The sequence below is a fragment of the Canis lupus genome, chromosome 36 (assembly GCF_011100685.1).
Source record: "Canis lupus familiaris isolate Mischka breed German Shepherd chromosome 36, alternate assembly UU_Cfam_GSD_1.0, whole genome shotgun sequence".
In the NCBI taxonomy this organism is placed as follows: Eukaryota; Metazoa; Chordata; class Mammalia; order Carnivora; family Canidae; genus Canis; species Canis lupus.
This window is the reverse complement of record NC_049257.1, coordinates 28,050,879-28,073,562: the sequence shown is the minus strand read 5'-3', so window position 1 is coordinate 28,073,562 and position 22,684 is coordinate 28,050,879. Positions and strand designations below refer to the sequence as shown.

The 22,684-nt window shown below is 33.8% G+C and overlaps 1 long non-coding RNA gene across 3 annotated transcripts in view; it reads right to left on the bottom strand.

The window, feature by feature from the left end:
- The window catches only part of LOC111094291, a 50,197-nt gene that overhangs the window by 25,147 nt on the left and 2,366 nt on the right, over positions 1–22,684 (bottom strand). For 2 of the 3 annotated variants that reach the window (XR_005384866.1, XR_005384865.1), the window contains exon 2: positions 3,716–3,895. This is a non-coding gene — a long non-coding RNA (uncharacterized LOC111094291). Of the gene's footprint in view, positions 1–3,715; positions 3,896–12,948; positions 13,071–22,684 lie in introns of all 3 variants that reach the window. The other variant, XR_005384867.1, reaches the window with a different exon arrangement.

Genomic DNA, 22,684 nt, shown 5'->3' with positions numbered 1-22,684 from the left:
ATAATTTAGTTAGCTGCCAAATATTAATTTACAAATAATTAAATTAACTACCAAAGTGATAATACCCAGGTCTTACATAGCCTAGGGAAAGATTTCTGACTGTGCAATCCCTACAAAGAGCTGCATAAAATGCATTGTGTCAAATAACAGGGAGTAGTATGACACACTATATTTCCCCCTCTCTATAGTACAGTTAAAGCCTCTGAAGAGTCTACAGTAAAAAAAAAAAAAAAAAAAAAAAAAAAATTAACACATTTAAACCCAATATTGCTCACACATATCTAATGAAACACTATTATTAAACTGCTCAAACAGTACAATGATCTTAGATTCAGATTAATAAGCAAACTTCATGAGACTTGATAGACTTTTCTCAACATTAAATTTACTTAGCCCCTCAAAGGGGTATATGGTAGGCATCAAAAAATGCATCACCAAAACCAAATATCCTTGAGTCCCTCCACACCTGGGATGTGGTGATCCCAGAAGACCATGAGGACGAATTGAAGAGAATTTGGATGTGAACATACAACCTCCATTTAGGCAAGATGTCAGCTCTGTAGTCCCTTCAGATCAAGGATAGGTAAAGAGATTCCATTTCCCAAGTTGTATTGTATCATACCATTACCCGTTAATCAGGACTTAAGAAATAATTTCAACAAAACTGTTTGATCGCCTCAGCTTGGTATTTGTCTCTAATACCATACATGCCTAGAAATTCTGTATTGGTGTTTTGAGGATGATTTGATCAAGGTGTCCCTGAGACTGAACGAAATTCCATGCAATATTTTGTTAACTATTTTCTTCCACCAAGAAAACATTGTGATTTTTTAAGTATCCACAGGGCCCAATTTTGGAAATGTTTTCACTAGTAATTAAATTGAATTACTTAGTCTTTACATAAGTTAACTAAACTAAGATGTTATATTAGAATCTTTCTAAAAACTTACTTATGCTTGGATGGATACATATTGCATTGAAATTGTCTGTTATGATCTTGAGGATAGAATAATGGGATTTTTTTGGTCTTTTTGAGATCATATGGGCAACTCCTTATATACCACATGGGTCAAACAAAATTATGACACAAAAGTACAAAGTGCGTGTCCCCTAAAAATTAATGGATATTACTAATTTTTAAAAATGCACCAAACAAAAACTCCTTATTCTAGGCAATACATATGTATATGTGTGTTGGCATATATATGTACATGTTAATATATGTGAAAAATGTTTTAGCGACTGTGACAAAAAAAGGTAGATACGATCATATTCCTACTTCATGAGCTTATGCAGCATAGGGAATGAAAGAAATACTTGAAGAAAAAACACTAGATATTAAAATATGTAAGTAAAAGTCTGACTTCAGAGGAATGTCAAATCACTCAGAGTTGATTCATCAGGGCAAAGTTCATACAGCAAGTGACATTTAATTTGGCTTCTACCAGTGGGTGACTATATCAACAGAAATACGTCATCAGATTTTGAGAGAAAAATATCAAAAAATAAATAAACAGAAGTAGGAGTTTAACCAGTCATATCTATACTGTTTGGATAATAGAGTAGTGAAAAATTGAATCAGAGAGTTATGTTCTAAATTGTAGAACTTTGGGTAAAAATAAAATCTGTACATCTTTCAGCCACCAATGAGTAGCTATGGATAAAGAGAGTGATATTGCTAGAGAGTGATTAGGACCTTTTAACACCCATCTCTGCACAAATGATAGAAACAAATATAGAGCCAAGTGCACATACTAATGAAAGCCCACCCCCAAAAAAAGTGTGTATGAGGAGAAACTTTTCTAGAAAGTCTTCATGTTTAAGATGTGAAATAAAGATTAAAAATATGTTGTTGTCTAATGTGGTACAAGCTTATTTAATTTTACCGATGTCAGACACAGTGTTCAGTTATTCATTATGCAGTAGAAAGTGTTTATGGCTCCTACACTGAGAAGGGAAAATACCTTATTAGATACGTAAACATTGAAGAAAGGTCTATACATTGTACTTCCATCTTCAGAAATTACTAAAAATGCTGGGCAAAGTATATTTATAAGTTCACCTTAAAAATGTCAAAGAGCTGACATCATAGTATAAAGCTGATGAAATTCTCTAAGGGAAAAAAAATGAACTCTGATTGCTACCTTGGGTACCAGGTGACTGAACCCACACATGTTCTGAGTGTTTGATGATCCAAATAAATTTGGTTTGGTCTTTGGTGGATTTATGTGGTGCTAAGAAAGAAATCAAGGGCCAACAGGGTCTGAATAAGCTGGGGAACTTAAGAGGAGATGCCCTTACATTCATCTGGGACACCAAATTGCCACAGCCCTGGCATTATTGTAAAATAATATCTTCCAGGGGATTTTAAAGAAGACTTGTCTTGATACTGAGTGGATAATGGGGGCAAAGAACAAGGATAAAGCATATTTGAGACTCAGATCATCTGGGGCTGTGAGAACCTAAAGCTATGAATTTAATGGTATATGGTACCATAGTAGTGCCCCAAGTAATGTTTAAGGCAAGAGGAAATATCCTCTAATAGGGAAATTGAAGAAAAAGAAAGAAAGAAAGAAAGAAAGAAAGAAAGAAAGAAAGAAAGAAAGAAAGAAAGAAAGAAAGAAAGAAAGAAAGAAAGAAAGAAAGAAAGAAAGAAAGAAAGAAAGAAAGAAAGAAAGAAAGAAAGAAAGAAAGAAAGAAAGAAAGAAAGAAAGAAAAGAAAAGGAAGAAAGGAAGAAAAGGAAGAAAGGAAGGAAAGAGGAAAGAGAGAGGGAGAAAGGAAGAAAAACAACTTTCATCCTAGGCCAAGATTTTCAACAATAATGAATGGTATGCAGATGATACACACCTTAGCAGACAAGGTGTAAATGATGTGTAAAAAACAAGGTGTAAAAAAAAAAAAAAAAAAAAAAAAAAAAGTGTCTATGTAGGAACAAACAGAATCAAAAGCTTACAATGAAAGAAATAATAAAATAAAAGCCTACAAAAATTCCAGATTTGAAGCTATAAGGCATATATCATAAAGCAATTTAAATTATTAAAAAAAATAAAGATAAACTTTAAGATCTTTTCAAGCATCAGAAACAACGAAATGTAACAAAACACACTTGAAAAAAAAGCAGCGAATAAAATTCCTAAACCATAAATGATACGCCACAGGCACACCTCAGAGATACTACAGGTTCGGTGCCAGATGAAGTGAATATTATAGTACAGAGAGTCAAACCTATTATTTTGGTTTCCCAGTGCCTATATGATGGGGCCTATGGAGTGGGCTAGAGCATCGTGTCTAAAATGTATGTGGTTTAAAAATTCCTTATTGCTAAAAAATGTTAACCATCGTCTGAGCTTTCAGTGAGTCACCAACACTGAGCAAAGATCACCCAAACAAATGTAATATTAGGGCAGCCTGGGTGGCTCGGCGGTTTGGCGCCTGCCTTCAGCTCAGGTCGTGACCCCGGGGTCCCGGGATCGAGTCCCACATTGGGCTCCCCACAGGGAGCCTGTTTGTCCTCCTGCCTGTGTCTCTGCCTCTCTCTCTGTCTCTCATGAATAAATAAATAAGATCTTTAAAATAAATAAATATGTATATGTTTTATAAAAAATGAATGGACTAATGAAGGAAATGTTTGAAATAATGTGAGAATTACCAAGATGTGACACAAGGACGTGAAGCGAGCAAATGCTGTTGGAAAAATGGTGCCAATAGACTTACTTTTCATGCAGGACTGCCGCAGACCTTTAATTTCTAAAAACAGTATCTGTGAAGTGCAGTAAAGCGAAGGGCCACAGAGCGAAGTGCGTCTGTACTTGACAGCAGGAACTGACCTGGAGGTTTCAGCAGAGTATTCCTCAGCTGCGTCTTTCTGGTACCCCAGGCCTCCTTATTTGGTATCTACCATAAAATTAAATTGTTCCAGAATATGTATTAACCTTGATATATTTATTTATAGTTAGTGCTTGTGCTTGTAAACTGAAGAAATACATTTTATGTATGAAAAATAACAATTTGGCTGGTACTTTGAGGTTTAATATTTACCTGCTAGCGAGTGCATTTGATCATTTCAATGGGCCAAAGGAGCTTTCTCATGCTCACATAATGAATAGTGAAAATATTTATTTCCCCCCTTTTCCTCCCCTGCGTTTTAAAAGTATTTCTTCTTCACCCGTCAATGAAAATACTTATTCATTATTTTTTTAGATACAATATTGGGTCATATGTTCACCAGCTTCAATATGACCATCTAGTCCAAGTCATAACTGAGTACTTGCTGACATTGAAGACAGCACCAATTAATGAGTCCACATGAAGTCGATGGATATGCCCGGTCTTCCTGAGTCTTGATGAGTTGCCTTAGGAATTATTCTTTCATGTCTGGGCACATCTACTGATTTAACAAAACCATTGATCTAGAGTTGTTTCACATTAAGCCCATGATCAGATAATTGGTCCGACCCAAGACTGTTTATAAAAAGCTCCCATGTATCTACCATGATGAGTCAAAGGAAGCCCCGACACACCTGTACAGTGGGAAGCAGCAGCTGCTTTGAAACTCAGTCTGCAGACTCTATAACAGTGTCTCAAAATCTTATATTAATACTTGAATTACCTACGGAAATCTTGTTGGGATCTTTTTAGGGGAGAACCGCAAAAGCACATTTTCCTAAGAAACTATAATCCATGTTTAAACAGTTTGAAAAAAAAAAAAACTACAAATGCATCTATATCTATGGCATTTATTTTTATATTTTTATTTGTTCATAAATGAAAAGATTGTCTCTCTCTTTTTTTTTTTTTTTTTGAGAGAGGGAGAGAGAGAGAGTTGAGGGGTGTGGGAGGGACAGAGAGGATCTTAGAAGCAGGCTCCACACCAAGCGCGGAGCCCAACTCGGGACTCAATCTCCCAACCCTGAGATCACGACCTGAGCTGAAATCAAGGGTCAGATACTTACCTGACTGAGCCACCCAGGCTCACCCTCCTCCTTTTCATATCTGTAGTATTAGCTCTTTATGTCAATTCTAATTTCCTAGTTTGCCAATTACAGTTGTATGCAGAACATATTTAATGAAGTCTATACTAAAATGAACAGTTTAATTCATTGGTTCTATGTCATGTCCCTCCTTAAGCTTGAAATCCTTACCATTAAGCAGCATTCTTTTGTAATGGCTCTTTTTTTTTCCCTCTAAAATTTCTTTCTAGTCCTAATCAAATTTCCAGTTTTTCCGCTTTCAGTTTGTAAAATTTCTGCAAAATGAATTTTTTTTTACACAGCTTTTTATTTTTTCTTTTAGTTTTCCCTTTTCTTACTTTTTTACTTCTTTCCCCTTCACTTACAACTCAAGACATTCCTTTTTAATAGCTTTTCATTCATCAGTGGGTTCACTTCGCCACTTCTAATTATTCTATATAATACCTTAAACACTCTAGGGTAAAAATCATACATATAGATGAAGACTAAAATTATATGAAACAGATAAATTCTCTGGTCTTCTTCTAATGTATGATTGTGAGAAATATGCTGTTTTGTCATTTTTCTGATACTTGTTTAGATGACAACCTGTCTCTTTTACTCTAAGGTTAAATAAACCAAATAGAAATTTAAAAAAATTACTGTTACTCTTTGGTTTTTAGCATATTTTCAGTCCATTTTCTATTAATACAATTAACAAAGTACATAGAATTTGAAAATACTGCTTTTTAATATTGTTTTAAACCAGAAAAATGATAAAGTCCCCCACGTTTTGCTTTATATTTCTTACACCATTTCTGCTTTTTTTGTCATTTCCAGTGCTCATCTTTGAATGTACTGAAACCAGGCCCACTGCTGCTTCAAGAAAGACAGGGTTTCAACAGCCTGAAACTTACTGCTACTTTACACGATGTTCTGGCAAATTGCCTGTTCATTCTTATTTATAGATCTTAGAAAAATAACAACTGTGCCTTGAATTTGAGCATATCAAGTGCCAAACTCTTATGTTATCGTCTCAAAGTAGTTAAATTTATTAGATCTGCATAAATACTCTCTGAGGTCAATGTCACCAATTTTGACATAAATTCAAGATGTTTCATACATGGACATATTTTAAACTTAAACATCTTGTCTTATTAAAAGTATCATTTGGATAAATATAATATTTTAAATAAATTGACAAAACATTGTTTTTATCTCATTTAAATGTATAAATGTTAGAGAGTGATGCCAACACGGGGTACCTCAAATAAATTAAAATTGATGAGATTTTTCTTCAGGATACAAATAAAATGGATATGGAAGATGAACTATGGATGTTACATATCTAAGTAACCAATCATATGATAGACTAGGATCTTCATTTTTGTTTATTATTATTATTTTTTATTTTTATGATAGTCACAGAGAGAGAGAGAGAGAGAGAGAGAGGCAGAGACACAGGCAGAGGGAGAAGCAGGCTCCATGCCCTGGGAGCCCGACGTGGGATTCGATCCCGGGTCTCCAGGATCGCGACCTGGGCCAAAGGCAGGCGCTAAACCGCTTCGCCACCCAGGGATCCCTTGTTTAGTTTTTTAACGATTTTATTTATATATTTGAGAGAGATCAAGTGGGGGGGACATAGCAGAGAGAGAGAGAGAGGGAGAAGCAGACACCCCACTGGGCAGGGAGCCAAATGCAGGGCTCCATCCCAGGACCCAGAGTCACAGCTGAGCCAAAGGCAGACACTTAACCAACTGAGCAACTCAGGTGCTTCTTCATTTGTTTTTATTTACAAAAGGTAGAAAAGGGGTGATCCTAGGAAACAAATTCAAATACCAGGCACTCAAAGATGTTCCTTTTATTTTTGCCACAAGTACTCTCCAAATCATACTCAGTCCTACTGACATTGGGATGCTATCATAATTGTTAGACCAGCTTAATATCAATTTTATTTGTAAGTTCATCTCTTTCCAGTTTATTGTAAATATTGAAAATGACCAATTAAATCTGTTGTTTTTAAAATAAAATTCAACAGAACAAGAAAGTTTTAGGGAGGCCTGGGTGGCTCAGCAGGTTGAGCATCTGCCTTCAGCTCAGGGCATGATCCTGGAGTCGCGGGATCGAGTCCCACGTCGGGCTCCCTGCATGGAGCCTGCTTCTCCCTCTGCCTGTGTCTCTGCCTCTCTCTCTCTCTCTCTATGTGTCTCTCATGAATAAATAAATAAAATCTTAAAAAAAAAGAATAAGAAAGTTTTAAAGTTCAATATCTTAATGAAATGAGGATCTAGAGTTTGGAATCAATGAATTATTCAAAGAGAGTTATATTTTACTTATTCACATATTACTTCTTCATCATATACTACATAACATAAAAGAGTGAAGGTAGAAAAAGAAAATTGTAAATTAACTTGTTGTGATGTGGAAAATTTAGGATATTGGAGACTTCGTTTTTAATGAAGGGATATGGAAAAAGAATGGTCTTCTCTAAAGAGTTAACTCTTCTAAAACTCCCACCTTTTCAAAGGCACTTTGACTCTGAACTTCATTTGCTACCTCTTGTAAATAAAGCTTATGAAAACATGATAAATGTAGGTTTTAAATGTCAATTCCTAAGGCCTAAAAAATTTAGTTCCATTCATCAGTATGTGATATGTAAATAACACACCATTATAAGAGTTAAAATGAGTATGGTTCCTGATGAGGGTTCAACATACAATTTTTCGACTTTATAGGGTGTAAAGGCAGTATGCATTCAGTAGAAACTGTACTTTGTGTTTTGAATTTTTCTTTTTCCAGGCCGCTGATTTGGTAGGCTACCCTCTAGTGATTTTGGGCAGCATTAGCTCAGGGATTCCTAGTTAGCCATATGGTCAACCTGTGTAAACAATACACTAACAACCATTTCGCTCCCCTACAACCAGTCTATTTTTCACTCTCAGTAGAGTATTCCATATATTATGTGATATTACTCAACATTTTAAAATAAAGTAGGCTTTCTGTTAGAAGATTTTGTCCAACTGTAGTCTCAGGTAAGTTTCTGAGTACTTTTAAGGTAGGTGATGTTTGGCAGGTGAGGTGTATTAAAAGTATTTTGAATTTAGGATATTTTCAACTCATAATGGATTTGTTGGAACACAATCCCATCATAAGTCAAGGCAATCTGTACTTTCAAAGGGAAATTTAATTCTTTTGAAATGGCACTTCTGAAATAGTAATGAAAGTGATAAAATATTATTTCTCTATTATTAAATATAATTACTTAGAATAAATTATAATTATATAAAAAGTAAACACTTTCAATGGATGCATGTTTTCTTGAGTACTATTTACTATATTCAAGTAATGGGGATGGTGTATACATGCCCAGAAGTGCCAGGTTACAAGGTGAGAATGGAAAAGATGGGATAAGACAGTTTCCAGGTCTGTCCTGTTCAAGAAAATTAGAATTTGCACATATTGTGCTGAAAAAAAAACTCCACATTTCCATGGAATATAACTTTGACTTAGACGCATTAAAAGAATTTTAAAGAAGCATTTTAAGGTACATTTTCCTAGGTAAGAAGCCCTATAAGGTATATTAACATAAAGCATATTACTGTTTCTCAAGCAAAAAGAAAAAAAAAATCTTATTTTTTGGCCATGATGAAGAAATTTTATAGCATTTTCCTAGAGAAACTTGTACTATAAAAATGAAAGGTCTTCCTGACAGACACAACCAATTAAAAAACACTTGTTGAACAAATAAATAAAAATTATGTGACATGATAGGGGTGCTGACTATGGCTATAATGGCAATCATAATATACAAATGCATCATATCAACAGATTGTATAACTTAAACTTGCACAATGTTATACGTCGAATATATTTCAATAAAAATAGAGCAAATAAAAAAGACTTTTTGAATAAATGAAATAAACGTCATCTTGTTTTACTTTGTCATTTTCTACCTAAGGAAATATTCACATGCACTGTTTCACAAAGAAGCCAAGGCTGGTCACTGGTGAAGCCTACTCCTAACTTGATCCCCTCACGTTCCTCTAATATTTTTGCTCAATATACTTGAAATAACCAAGTTGTTAGCCTATCATTGTTTTTACTGGTCATTGTTCATCACACCTACAGTGCTCTTGGTAGTTAAGGACATTTTAATAACATTAAATGATAGAAATTTGTGTCCTCCATGGATGTTTGTGCTTGGGAAAAGTCTTATTTCTGGTGATCCAGCACTGTCCAAAGTGTGATCATCTTGTTTCATCAGCATTTATCAATTCCTTATTAGAATGGAGCTTAAAAGTAAAGAAAACCATGGTGTCTTAAGTGGAGATTTAAGTGCTGAAATACATCTTTTTTATTCCTTAAGAAAAATCTCACCATGATTTATTATTATTCAGAAGGATAGAGCATTCTAAAAATGGGTCACTCCATTGTCAGCATGTTCCAGATTAGCTGACAGAAGAGAAAAAAAGATAATTTGGAATTTAGCCATGTTCATTTTAACTAATGGGTCATATTTGAACAAGTTTTTGACATACAAAGAAAAATAATCTAATTCCCAAGTCAAGTCACTGTGCATTTTTACATCTTGTTTAGCTAATGAAATTATCTGACTCTGGAATATATCTTTCTGATTTTTACATCCAAATAATAGTATTAAATTTTTTTTGTCTGTGTCACAGCACACTGCCTAGACACTAACACTGAGAATAAGCAGGGAGGATGTTGAAAAAATTTAATGGCTTATATTTAATAACTAGAGACTGTATGGGGCATTCCCTTATTAAATATTTACCATCTGCTAGAAAACCAGATGGCCAAATTGTTCTTTGATAATATAGTTCACAATAATGTATTAGTTTTGCTTTGGTATAAACAAATTTTTTTAAAAGTAGAGAGAAAGAAAAAAAACATTAAATAAACGATTTTTACATCAAGATCTTAACCATTGAATTTTAATCTTTTAAAAGCTAAATTTATTATGGTCTGTTACCAGTATTTATTTTCTTCAAAAAGCTACAGAATTTTCAATAGGAATAATTGAGATGAAATGCCAGTGGTTGCAACAGTTAGGTGCATTGGAATCATCTAAGGACTTTGCTAAATATTGAATACAGAAATGTTATATATTTGTCAAGAATATAGTAGACAAGGCAGCCCCGGTGGCACAGTAGTTTAGCACCACCTGGAGCCTGGGGTGTGATCCTGGGGACCCTGGATGGAGTCCCACGTCAGGCTCCTTGCATGGAGCCTGCTTCTCCCCCTGCCTGTGCTTCTGCGCAACCCCCCCACCGTTTCTATGAATAAATAAATCAAATCTTTAAAAGAACAGAATATAGTATACATGAGTCATAAGCTTTAAATAGATTACCATTCACTTTATCTTCCTAGAAAGAATTCTTTTTTTTTTTAAATTTTGGGTAATAAAATATATATTAATCAATATTATGTTTAACTAATTTTGAATTGTCTACTCAATGCTGAACTTTTGTGGGTTTATGTAAATCAAATGTAAATGCAATGAAATTTAGCCAGGTCATAGTAACAATTGTAATTTGTCACTAGCGTGGATCAATATAAACCTAGAGGGATACAAAAAACATTTATTTACAGACATAAAATACTTTATCAGTATTGTATACCCCCAAAAATGAAAAATAAATGGTACATGAGAAATCATAATTAATTTACAGAGTCTTGGAAGAAATTTGTTACCTTATGAAATCCTTCCCTTTGTTATACTTCTATAGTCCTTACTCTGCTACTGGTAATTATATCATAGTGAAGTTGTATAAAGGAAATCTATAAAATTTGATGTAGTGCATAACTAATTCCACATATTTAGCATACAAGTACAAATAAAAACAAAGTAAAATTGGCCTCAAAAATATATTTAAAAATCATTAGGGCTATAGCTCTTTCAGTTTTATTCTGGTCATTTTTTTCTGTTTTGTGATTGCATTATTATGATACTAGTATTTTAACTATCTCTTGGTAAGATGTAAACACTGTGTTGTACAAAAAAACAAGACAGAACCAAAATAATAGTTGGAGTAATTTATATGTATCTTTTTCTAGGCCCATACAGAGGAGGAATAAGCTCCTTACCAGTGTGGCTTAAAGACAAATCTTCCCAAAATATTTTTTTTTTCCTACAGGACAAAATTTTGCCTGAAATTCCAAAGATTTATCTAAGTCACTTTAAGTTAGGGTAAATATATGCCATTAATTTTGGACAGAATTTTATGAAACTAGATATTTCTTGCTAAGATGTAGAAATAGAGCTACATAGTCTACTAATTTTATGAAAAGAACAAGGACTAACATGTCTGGAAGAGATGGAGGCTGTGATATTTGTGTTTGATATTATGGGTGCCCCATTAGATTTGTGGATTCCTTATGTTATGACTGAATATTTGTGTGTCCCCACAATTCATAGTTGAGGCCCTAATCCCCAGTGTGGCTATAATTGGAAATGAGGCCTCAAAAAATGTAATTAAGGTTAAAACAAGTCATAATGGTGATATCATCATCTTATAGGATTAGAGTACTTATTAAAAAAATATATATATATATATTCTATATATATATAGAATATATATATATATATTCTAATATATATATATATTAGAGTACTTATTAAAAATAAAATATATATATATATATATATTCCAGAGAGGCCTGTGTCTGCAAGCATGTAAGGACCAGGTGGGCATCCACATGCCATGAAGAGAGTCCTCATCAAAAACTAAATCATGGGGCACAGGTTCGCCAAAAGATTGAGTCTTAATCTTACCACTGGAGAATGAGTCCTTCACCCCACACTTTACAACTACATAACTAAAGGCCTATTTACAATTCCTCTTATTCAGTACATTGTGTCTACTTTTCAGCAAGCATATGCCAGGGCAGATGAAAAAGCAAGAAACACAGTATAAAGAGACTAAAGTACCAAAACCAATGAAATTGAATATCATAGGGATGTTGGAATGATCAGACCAAGAATTAAAACAAACAAAAAAAAAACAATGAATAATATGTTAAGGGCTTTAATTGAAAAAAAGCATACAACATGCAAGCAGAGAGATAAAAATCCTAAGAAAAGACTTGAAAAATACTGGAGATCAAAAACACTGAAACATAATTGAAAAATGTCCTTGATGGATCATTAGTAAACTGAATGTGGCTGAGGAAGGAAACCCTGAATTGAGCATATAACAATAGAAACTTCCAAACCTGAACAGAAAAAAGAAAGAAAAAAAAAAAAAAGACTGAAAATACAGAATATTCAAGAACTATGAGACAACAACAAAAAGTGTCTGGTGTTAACTTTGAAGATTGTATAATGGCCTAATATAAATAAAAATATAAAATTAAAAAATAACTTTTTAAAAAGTGTGACATATATGTAGTGGGGATACTGAAAGGGGGAAAGAGAGAAAGGAACAGAAACAATATTTAAAACAGTAATGACATGGCGCATCCAGGTGGCTCAGTTGGTTAAGCATCTGCCTTTGGCTCAGGTCATGATCCTGGGGTCCTGGGATGGAGCCCCTTCTCTGGCCCCCTGCTCAGAAAGGAGTCTGCTTCTCCCTCTCCCTATGCTCCTCTCCTCACTTATGTTCTCTCTCTCTCACTCGCTCTCTCTGTACTCTCTCTCAAATAAATAAAATCTTAAAAAATAAATAAATAAAACAATGACAGTGAATTCCTCCAAATTAATGTCAGACACCAAACCTCAAATCCAAGAACGCTCAAAGAACACTAAGCTAGATAAATAAATGCACATGCACACACGCACACACAATTATACCTAGATATGTCATATTTGCACTTCATAAAATTAAAGACAAAGAAGAATATCTTTAACATGGAAGAAAAACATCTACCACTGATGACCAAAGATAGGAATTATTTTTGACTTCTCTTTAGAAATCATGTAAGCAAGAGAATGAAATGAAGGTTTTAAAGAACCGAGAGAGGAAAAAAAATACTCACCACCTGAAATTCTGCATCTCTGTAGATTTACCCTTCATAAGTGAGGAAAAAATGAAGACTTTCTCAGAAAATAGAAATTGAAGGAATTTGATACCAGTAATTCTGCCTTTTGTAAGGAATTCCTAGAAAGAAGACAGATGCTATAGGTCAGAAAGTTGAATCTATGTAAAGAAAGGAAGAGTATCAGAAAAGGATTACGTGAGGGTGAAAGGAAAACTTACTTTTCTTTTTTTAGCTGATCTAACAGATAAATAATGTGTTTATGATATGATAATATCAATGTATTCAAATACGTATGTACACTTAGGTAAGTAAAATGAATGACAGCAATGATCTTGGTGACAGGAAGGAAGAATTAGGAGTATTTTGTCATTATAAGATCTTGCATCACCCATATAACTGTAGGTTATAAATGCTAAGGCAAACACTAAAAAGGTTTAATAAATAAATATGAGAGATATTCTAAAAAAGGAGACAAACTAGAATCATAAAATAGTCCATTAAGACAATAAAAAGTAGAAAAAGTATGGAAGAAAAATTGGAACAATGAACAAGGGCAACAAATAAAGAGTGGTTTTATGTATATATCTTCATTTAATACAGTAAAAAATGGAGATTTAGGACCCGTTGGTGGCTCAATTGGTTAAGTCTTGGGCTCAGGTCATGACCCCAGAACCAAGGATGGAGGCCCTACAGGGAGCTTGCTTCTCTCTCTCTCTCACTGCCCCTCCTCCTGCTCTCTCTCTCTCTTTCACTCACAATCTATCTCTGTCTCAAATAAATATATAAATAAAATCTTTAAAAAAAAATAAAATTTGGGGGATCCCTGGGTGGCTCAGTGGTTTATCACCTGCCTTCGGCCCAGGGCATGATGCTGAAGTCCGGGGATTGAGTCCCACGTCAGACTCCCTACATGGAGCCTGCTTCTCCCTCTGCCTGTGTCTCTGTCTTTCTCTCTCTCTGTGTCTATCATGAATAAATAAATAAATAAAATCATAAAAAAAATTAAAATTTATGTGTACATTTTATTCATAGAGTAAGTCACTCTCAGATGCTGTATTTTGTTAAAATCCATATTAGGCAGTTAGGAAGAGAGGGAGTTTTTACCTTTTATTTATCTCTATATTTTAAATTTTTATTTATTTATGTTATTATTTTAAGATTAAGATATGAGGAACAGGATGATAATATAGATAATGAAGGGCAGACCTAAGACTTCTAATTCTTTATCTGGATAAAAGGACAAAAGATAGATGTTAAATTTTATCGGTAATATTTTCAGATTTTGCATATTTTTTTAGCTATTTTTAAAACAGAATTTTCTATGATTTATAGTATTTTTATTAACCTAAAATAATTTTTAAAAATTGTTATATATATATCAATTGTTTTCTTCAACATATTACTACAAATCATTGAGGAATCTATGGTGAATTTATATGTACAAAACACATGGAATGTATTATTTTGCTAAATTTAAAAATGTCTAATGGCATCATTTTATTTATTAAATATCAATTAAACATATCAACAATAAAAATGACTGAAGGAAAAAAGTATGCCTATTTTGTCTGTTGGTTTTATTATTTTTTTTTTATTTGGCAGTGAAAACCTAAGAGAAGAAAATCACACTATTACCTAATAAACAAAAATATTAAATATTTATTTAAATATTAAAAATATATAAATTTATCAGATTTATTATTTAAAGTAAATTTATAATTCAATAACTTATTAAATTATATTAAATGCATTATACTGAATATATTTTATAAGTATATAAATACCTTGAAATATATATATTATTTTAAATGTATGCATTTAAAATAATATAAATATATATATTCATTCTCCCTATCCCCAAACTTGTATTACATATGTTTTGAAAGTCTTGCCTGTCTCACTTTTCATCTTCTAAAATCATGTTTTTTTGTGATCTACTTTGTAGCTACTGTGAGTGATTTATTTTGAATACTGGCTTCATGGAAAAGTTCCATAAACTCTTTCTGACCTATTTTCTAAGGAAATCATATCTATATATAATTTAGAGCTGTAACATATATCTTACCTCAATGCTGAATGATATTCAATGACTTTCATTCAGAATTTTTAGACCCTGTGCATAATTTTTATACCAATATACATAAAATACATTCATATCAAGCAGTGTCTACTAGAAGATGCAGCTATGTGCATAAGTAACTGTATAGAAAGATGTAATCATTTTTCATTAAAAAAATAGTCAAAACAGTGAGTGGCTTGGCATCACAGAAGGAAAACAACTTTTAACTGAAAGTTTTAAAAATAGATTGCTGACTTTTGTGCCATTCTTACAACTTCAAGGATAAATATGATTGCAACGTTTTGGCTGATAGGTAAGAGAAATCCGGGTCATAGTAATAGTGACGATTGTTTAGTGTTCTCTTGAATGGACCAATGTTATAATATAAACAGGGTAAACATATTTATTTTATTACCGAATATTTAACTTACATATTCATGACTTTAATATGGATTGAATTTTAAAACTATATCAATATACCTTTGCAAATAAACATGATATTAATTAATACATAAACATGCAATATTACTAATTGGTTTTTTTTTTGAAGCTTAAAAAATGTGAGGAGGGTTCTATCTAATGATTTGAGAATGATTTTGGAAAAATAATAAAAATTAATACAGTAATTATTTAGGTAGGTATTGGAAAAGATAGCATATTTCAGGTTCCTACTGAAATGGGGTATAATGTAGAATGAGTAGGGAAAAGGAAGAATACTCTATTAAGGTAAAATTTAAGTATTTGGGGAAAATAGAAGATGGTTATACACTAGATAGCTATAACACCAACTGAAGTCACCAATGGATTCTTTTCATGTTTTTTTTTCTTTCCATAAAATTGAGAGTGGGAGAGAAATATACTCAGTTGTGCTTGTTTATTCAGCTTTATTTGGTAACAACTTGTATCATAAGGCCCATAATTTCTTATATGTGTGTGATTTTATTGTATTTTCTACCTTTATGAATACTTTTCCCCTAGTAAAAAATTAGACACTGGGTTAGCAAACTGTAGTAAACTTTTTTTTTTTAATTAACAATTTTGAATGAGACATACAGTGGTTTAAAAAAATATTTCCCAGATTCATTTTCCTCATCTTCTACCTAAATGACAAATATTTCATATTCTGGTGTTAAACACAGAATAAACACTACTATAACTCCATAGCTACTTATATCCTCAAGAATAGGTCTATATAAGATGGCATGACAACAGTAAACCAACATCAAGCACTTCTAAATACTTAGGAGTGGTCATGTGTTAAAAAATTAATGCAGAAAATGAAAGTAGATAAAAGTGTTTCCTGGATCATACTGCCTGGTTTCACATCCTAGTTTCACTTCTCATTACCTCTGTGTCCTTGGCAGGTTAATTAATATCTTCCTATCTCAGTTACTTTATATACATGTGAGAGCTCAGAAGATGAAATTACAGAATATATATAAAGAAAATTCTTAGAAAAGTTCTCTTAGAACGTCATAATTCATCAGTAAATGTAACCTAATGTATATGTATAATTAATAGTCTTTACTGTTCTTGTCATGGTAAAGTGTGAAAAAGGAAAAATGGGTAAAATCTGAATGTGTACTAGATGACATAAAATAAACTAGATGATGATGATAGTGTGATGATGATGATAAACAAAAAATACTTAATTTCTTATTCTATTTATCTATCATTTGTATTCTACTTTCTATGAAAGAAGATTGAGATTGGGGAAGATTAACCTCCTATGGGAGCAAGGTAGCAAAAGGAAATGTAGGTGAAATGGTAGCAGGATAAATGGAACTCCATTTTATCTTCTTTTCTAAGATTAATGGGATGGAAGAAATTTGAAGCATAGTAGAATATATTCCCCAAAAGTCTCATCTGCTTTACAGAAATTTCAATTTATAATATATGTGAAAATAACTAATATTTATTAAGAAAATTACTTATGAATCAACCCCAAACCTTCAAAATACAAAAATTCTCACATATTCCCTGAAGGCAATTGTCCATAAATATACCTAAACCCTTTGTGGCAGAAAGCAAGTGGACAGATGTGAAATCAATCTAGTCAAGGCAAATAATGTAAAAATACTACTATATTATCTAATATTGTGCTAAGCATGAGGGAAAATAAATAAAAGATTGACCATATTTTAACTTAAAATAGTATTTAAAATTATATACTAGTATCATGTACTTTCATAATTCTCTCCATAAATATCTGTTCAATTATTGTCTTTCTTTTGATGAAATATAAGCTATACAAGGAAAAAGAATATCGATTTTTTTTTATTGAATTCCTGGTACATGATACAATTTATGTACACAGGGCACCTGGGTGGCTCAGTGGTTGAGCATCTGCCTCCAGCTCAGGGTGTGACCTGGAGTCCTGGATTGAGCCCCACAATGGGCTCCCTGCGGGGAGCCTGCTTCTCCCTCTGCCTCTGTGTCTGCCTCTCTCTCTGTGTCTCTCATGAATAAATAAAATAAAATCTTAAAAAAAACAATTTATGCACACAGTATATTCCAAAAAACATTTATTGTATGATTGAAATGTATATATTAATTAATGCATAAAATCCAAGATGTATTAAAGGCTGGAGAGAGAGTTAGCTATCACACTTTTAATAACTCAAAATTACAAATCCTTCTGCTTTACAGTCAAAAAGCCCAGGATCTAAAAAGATACTCATTTCACAGATTAAACGTATAGTTACAGCTATACTTACAACAGAAATTGGAAATGAGGAATTTCGCTTTAGTTTTGAGATATTTTAAAATTGTAATTCTCAAGGAAGACTTTTATCTTAAAGTTATAAATGGTATTTCTCTCTTTGGGGCACAAAAAAATGTTAGATATTGGAATTATCCAATTATCCTCATTATAAACAATTGAGAAGTTGACAAATTATGTAAAGCAATCATTTTTTTGAAGTTAGACAATTGGCAAAATAGAGCTGTGATCCCTGAAGAAAGATGTGCACATGAAGTAGGTTCCATATTCACACACATGTTCTTTGTAAAGGCATTCTCCAAACTATAGCACAGAGTATTTGAACTCAAATATAAAGAAGTGGCCTTGGTAGGTGAGGGGGAAGACATAACAGCCTAAAAGGAGTTTAACTCGTGAGGCAAGTCAACAGTGGGCAGGTTGCCAGGTAGAGAAGAAGCCAGAGAAATATGCAAGAAGTCAAGGAGAATCTTTGATCAAATACTAAACTGTGTATGTGCATGAGAGAATCTGCAGGGCCAGGCAGAAAAAATCTGTATGTAAACAAAGATTCTGCTGGTTTTATAAGACTGAGAGAATTTGGAGTTACAAATCACCAGAATAGAGCACTGTCATTGATACCATAGGACTTCTGCTGAGAGGCAGGCCGTGCCTTAAAAATAAAGAACATATTCTAAGGTAAAGGCTACTCTAGCCCCACAATAAAGAAGCCTAAAGGCAAGTAAGGAGTAGATCAATTGTGTGTCTCTCATAAATAAATAAATAAATAAATAAATAAATAAATAAATAAATAAATAAATCAAATCAAATCTTTAAAAAAAATAACAAAATGAAAGTTTGAACAGTGGAAAGATCAAGATGTCATCGAGGGGTTTCTTTCGAGGGCTTTGAGGGAAAGACATGTTGCCTCTCTTTCTCCTTTTCATAGCATCAGCTATTCCTTGGCCTAAAGATGGAATTCTCACTGTGTCTTCATGTCTTCCCTCTGTACATGTCTGTCTAGGCCCAAATATCTTCTTTTAATATGGATCCCGGTCATATTGGATTAGGATCGCTCTCAATGACCTCATCTTAACTTAATCATTTGCAGTGACACTATTGTCAAATAAGGTCACATTCACAGGTCCTAGGGGTTAGGACTCCCACATCTTTCTTTGGGGGGGGGGGGGCAGACACCATTCACTCCATAACAGACAACTAAGGAAAGTAATCCTGAAGGACCAGAAGCAAACACGAAAGTTATGTGAACGCTACAGTTGTTTGAGCATACAGCTTTGACGTCATTTCTAGGAAAGTACAGGAGAGGGTAACTCTGATGGAGTCCAGCGAACTCCTGAGTTAAGCTGATGAAACAGAAGGACCAAGATGAGTAGATTCACAGGACGGAGTTTCAGAGTAGAGAGAAGAGCACCAGAGCAATTTGAAGGTTCTTGGAGTTTTCAGCTGAGTTCTTATAAGCACACATATGACCGGAAATTAATTGAAGCTGGAGAAAAAAGGCCCCACAGAAGAATTAGTTGTAATAGTACCAAATACTCACACAGGGCCAGAGATAGTTCCTGTCCCAACAAACCAGAGATATTCAGGATTCTTGGATCACTGAGTTGAGTATGGTAGCCAGAGGTTCTTACTGGAGGAGTGGGGAAGGATTGGCCTTAGACTTAGGCCGCACTAAGAGGAAAAGAAAGGAAAAAATACTACCCGATGTGATTAAACTATTTATAAGTAACAAGTTAACTGTGGACAAGAACAGAGATATAGATATTTATAGGAATACAAAAATATCTGGGCCAAATGAGGTAAACCTCACAATGTCTGGCATCCAATAAAAAAAATTATCCAGCACACGAAGAAGCGGGAAAATGTGACTCATAATTAGGATAAATATCAATCAATCTTGAACCACCCCCCAAACTGACACAGATGTTAGAATTTACAGAGAAAACCATGAACGCAGTTATTATAACTCTATTCCATATGTTCAAAAAGTAAGTGGAAACATAGATGATATAGAAAGATCTAAATCAAAGATTTAGGAAGGAAGATTGAACTGTAGGAGATGAAAAATTTACTTCATAGGATTAGTGGCAGATTTGTTATTGCAAAAGAAAGATTACTGAATTTGGAAACACGCCATAGAAACTGCCCAACATAAAAGAGAGAATAAAGAGTAAAAATGAAATAAACATGGTGTTAGTGAGATGAGTGACAATTTCAAACAGAACTTTTACAAATCAGTGAGAAAAAAAAAAAGACAACCCAACCCAACAGAAAAATAGGAAAACACTTTAGCAGGTGCTAGATAAAAGAAGATATTCAAATACCATTAAGCATATGAATGATGTTTACCAAACATCAGGAAAATGCAGTTTAAAACCATAACGCAAAAGAAAGATGAGTGAGTTGGCAAGGATTTGAAGAACTCCCACTGTTGGGATATTGTTTAGGAATATTTAGGGCAGCCCGGGTGGCTCAGCGGTTTAGCGCCACCTTCAGCCAGGGCGTGATCCTGGAAACCCAGGATCGAGTCCCACGTCCGGCTCCCTGCATGGAGCCTCCTTCTCCCTCTGCCTGTGTCCCTGCCTCTCTCTGCGTCTCTCATGGATAAATAAATGAATTTTTTTTAAAAAAGGAACATTTAATAAAGCTGAACATATGCACACCTTATAACCCAGCATTACTAATGTGAGGAGGACACGCAACAGAAAAAAAACACATGCACTCATCTACACACAAACTTCCCAAAGATATGTGCAAGGATGTTCATAGGTACATTATTCTGAATTGCCCCCAATTTAAAACTAGATAAATGTCTTTCAACATTAGAATGGATTATGTGTCATATACTCACACGGTGTAATATGATAGAAGGGATAATAAGTGAACTACTACTACTTACAACACTGTCAATACAATTCACATAATAGACACAAAGTGTTCGTACTATATGATTCAATTTATATCAAGTTTATTAAAAACATGGCTTATGGGAGCATCTGGATGGCTCAGGTGGTTAAGGGTCAGACTCTTAATTTCAACTCAGGACATGACCTTAAGGTGGTGAGATTGAGCCCTGGGGCTCAATGCATAGAGCTCTATGGGCTCTATAGGCTCTATGGGCTCTATGCATGGAGCCTGCTTAAGATTCTCTCTCTCTCCCTCTCCCTCTGCCCCTCTGCATGCACTTTCTTTCAAAAGAAAACACACACACACACACACACACACACATACACATACACACACCTATGGTTTATGATGTTAGAAGTGAATCCTGCTGACACATTTTTTTCCCTTTTACTTTGAGGAAGGTTCAACTCAGTCAGTTCCCGAGATGGGAACATGGCCCCTCCTAAGTCAGTCAGTTGCTCTTGCTTTCTAGCTTTGACCAGAAATGGGCACGTGATCCTATTTGGGCCAATAAGCCTGAACCTCAGATACCTACTGGAACCTTTAGAAAGAGGGAGTAGCTCTTAGAAACCACTAAGTAGCATCATCTGAGAAAGAAGGTGAAATAGGGTAAAGCAGACGTGAGAGATGCAGGAAGATCAAGAGTTAATGTTTTTAATAGAGTCTTTGAATCCAGCTGTGCATAAAAGCTTGATCAACTCAGATTTCTTGGCTGTTGAGTTAATTAATTTGTTTTCTTTAAAAAAAATACAAATAAAAATAGATGCACCCATCAACATCAAGAGGGATTTTAACATTTTAATAATATACAGTAATTGATAGAATAAAAACTAAGAACATAAAAATCGGATCAAACTTGTTGCTTTAGACTTTAGTAATCAACAAGCAAAAGAAAGGGAACTAGACTCCCTTATAGAAACATAAAAAAATTAATTTCATGTAAATTAAATACCTAACTTTCACATTTTAAAAGTAAAATACTTAAATATGTAATATGGGACAATATCTTCATGAGCTAGAGATGGAAAAACATATCTTAAGAAAGAAACTGATCACAAAAGGAAAGATTTATAATTTTAATTCAATAAAATTAAGAAGTTATATTAAAAAAATCTGTGTAAGGTTTGAAAAGTCAAATCACAGATGGGAAGGAGTTATTGACAATAAGTATAAACTCTATATGACTGAAAATGGATTGCTATATGTATATATTAAAATTTTTAAACAAATACGAAAAAAGGCAAAAAAGAACACAGGAAGATGAACTGAGAAATACAAAGTTAATGGGGCATGAGCAGACGTGGAACCTGAAAACTCGCATGAGCTTAGAGGATACCACCGTGTGGCAACAGAAGTTACGGAACCATAGAAACCAAGAGTGAAATAATCAGCACCTATGAGAAATGAGAAGAAATAGAAGAGGAGAGAATAAATTACCTGCTTGGAAGATCAAAAGAGAAGGACACCGGTAGAGCAAATAAATCATGGACACAAGGGATGGAAAACTAACACTTAGATCTGTGGCCTCATTCTGCCAAAACCTCTAAAATGCTTTATGCTCAGGTCACCTCTTCTGTTCTTGACGCTCTGAGGTCCATCGACCTTTCCCGGCTTCTTGTACCTTGGTGGGATTTTTTGTTTTGTTTTTGTTTTGTTTTGTTTTGTCTTTGTTTTTGTTTTTAATATACATTGCTTTTCCTGTGTTAATGTTCATTAAGTCCAGCAGTGCTGGGGGCTTAGGGTAAAACCACCGAGAATCGTGTTTGTGACATTTCTACCCAAACCCTGACCTCAACTGTGAAGCCAAAGGTGTCCCTCATGTAAATATGTGTGGATGTGCACGCGTGTATGTATGCGCACGCAGGCACCCTCGTACATACACACGTGCATCCATAAAACCCACTTTAATCTGAAATGTGCATATTAAGTACCTTCCCCTACTATTTGGCCTTGTTGCCAAATCAATTAAAAGATACCTGCAATGTGATATACGCCAATGATGGTACCTACCCATATCTGGACTTTTCTTTTTTTGAAATTTTTTTAAT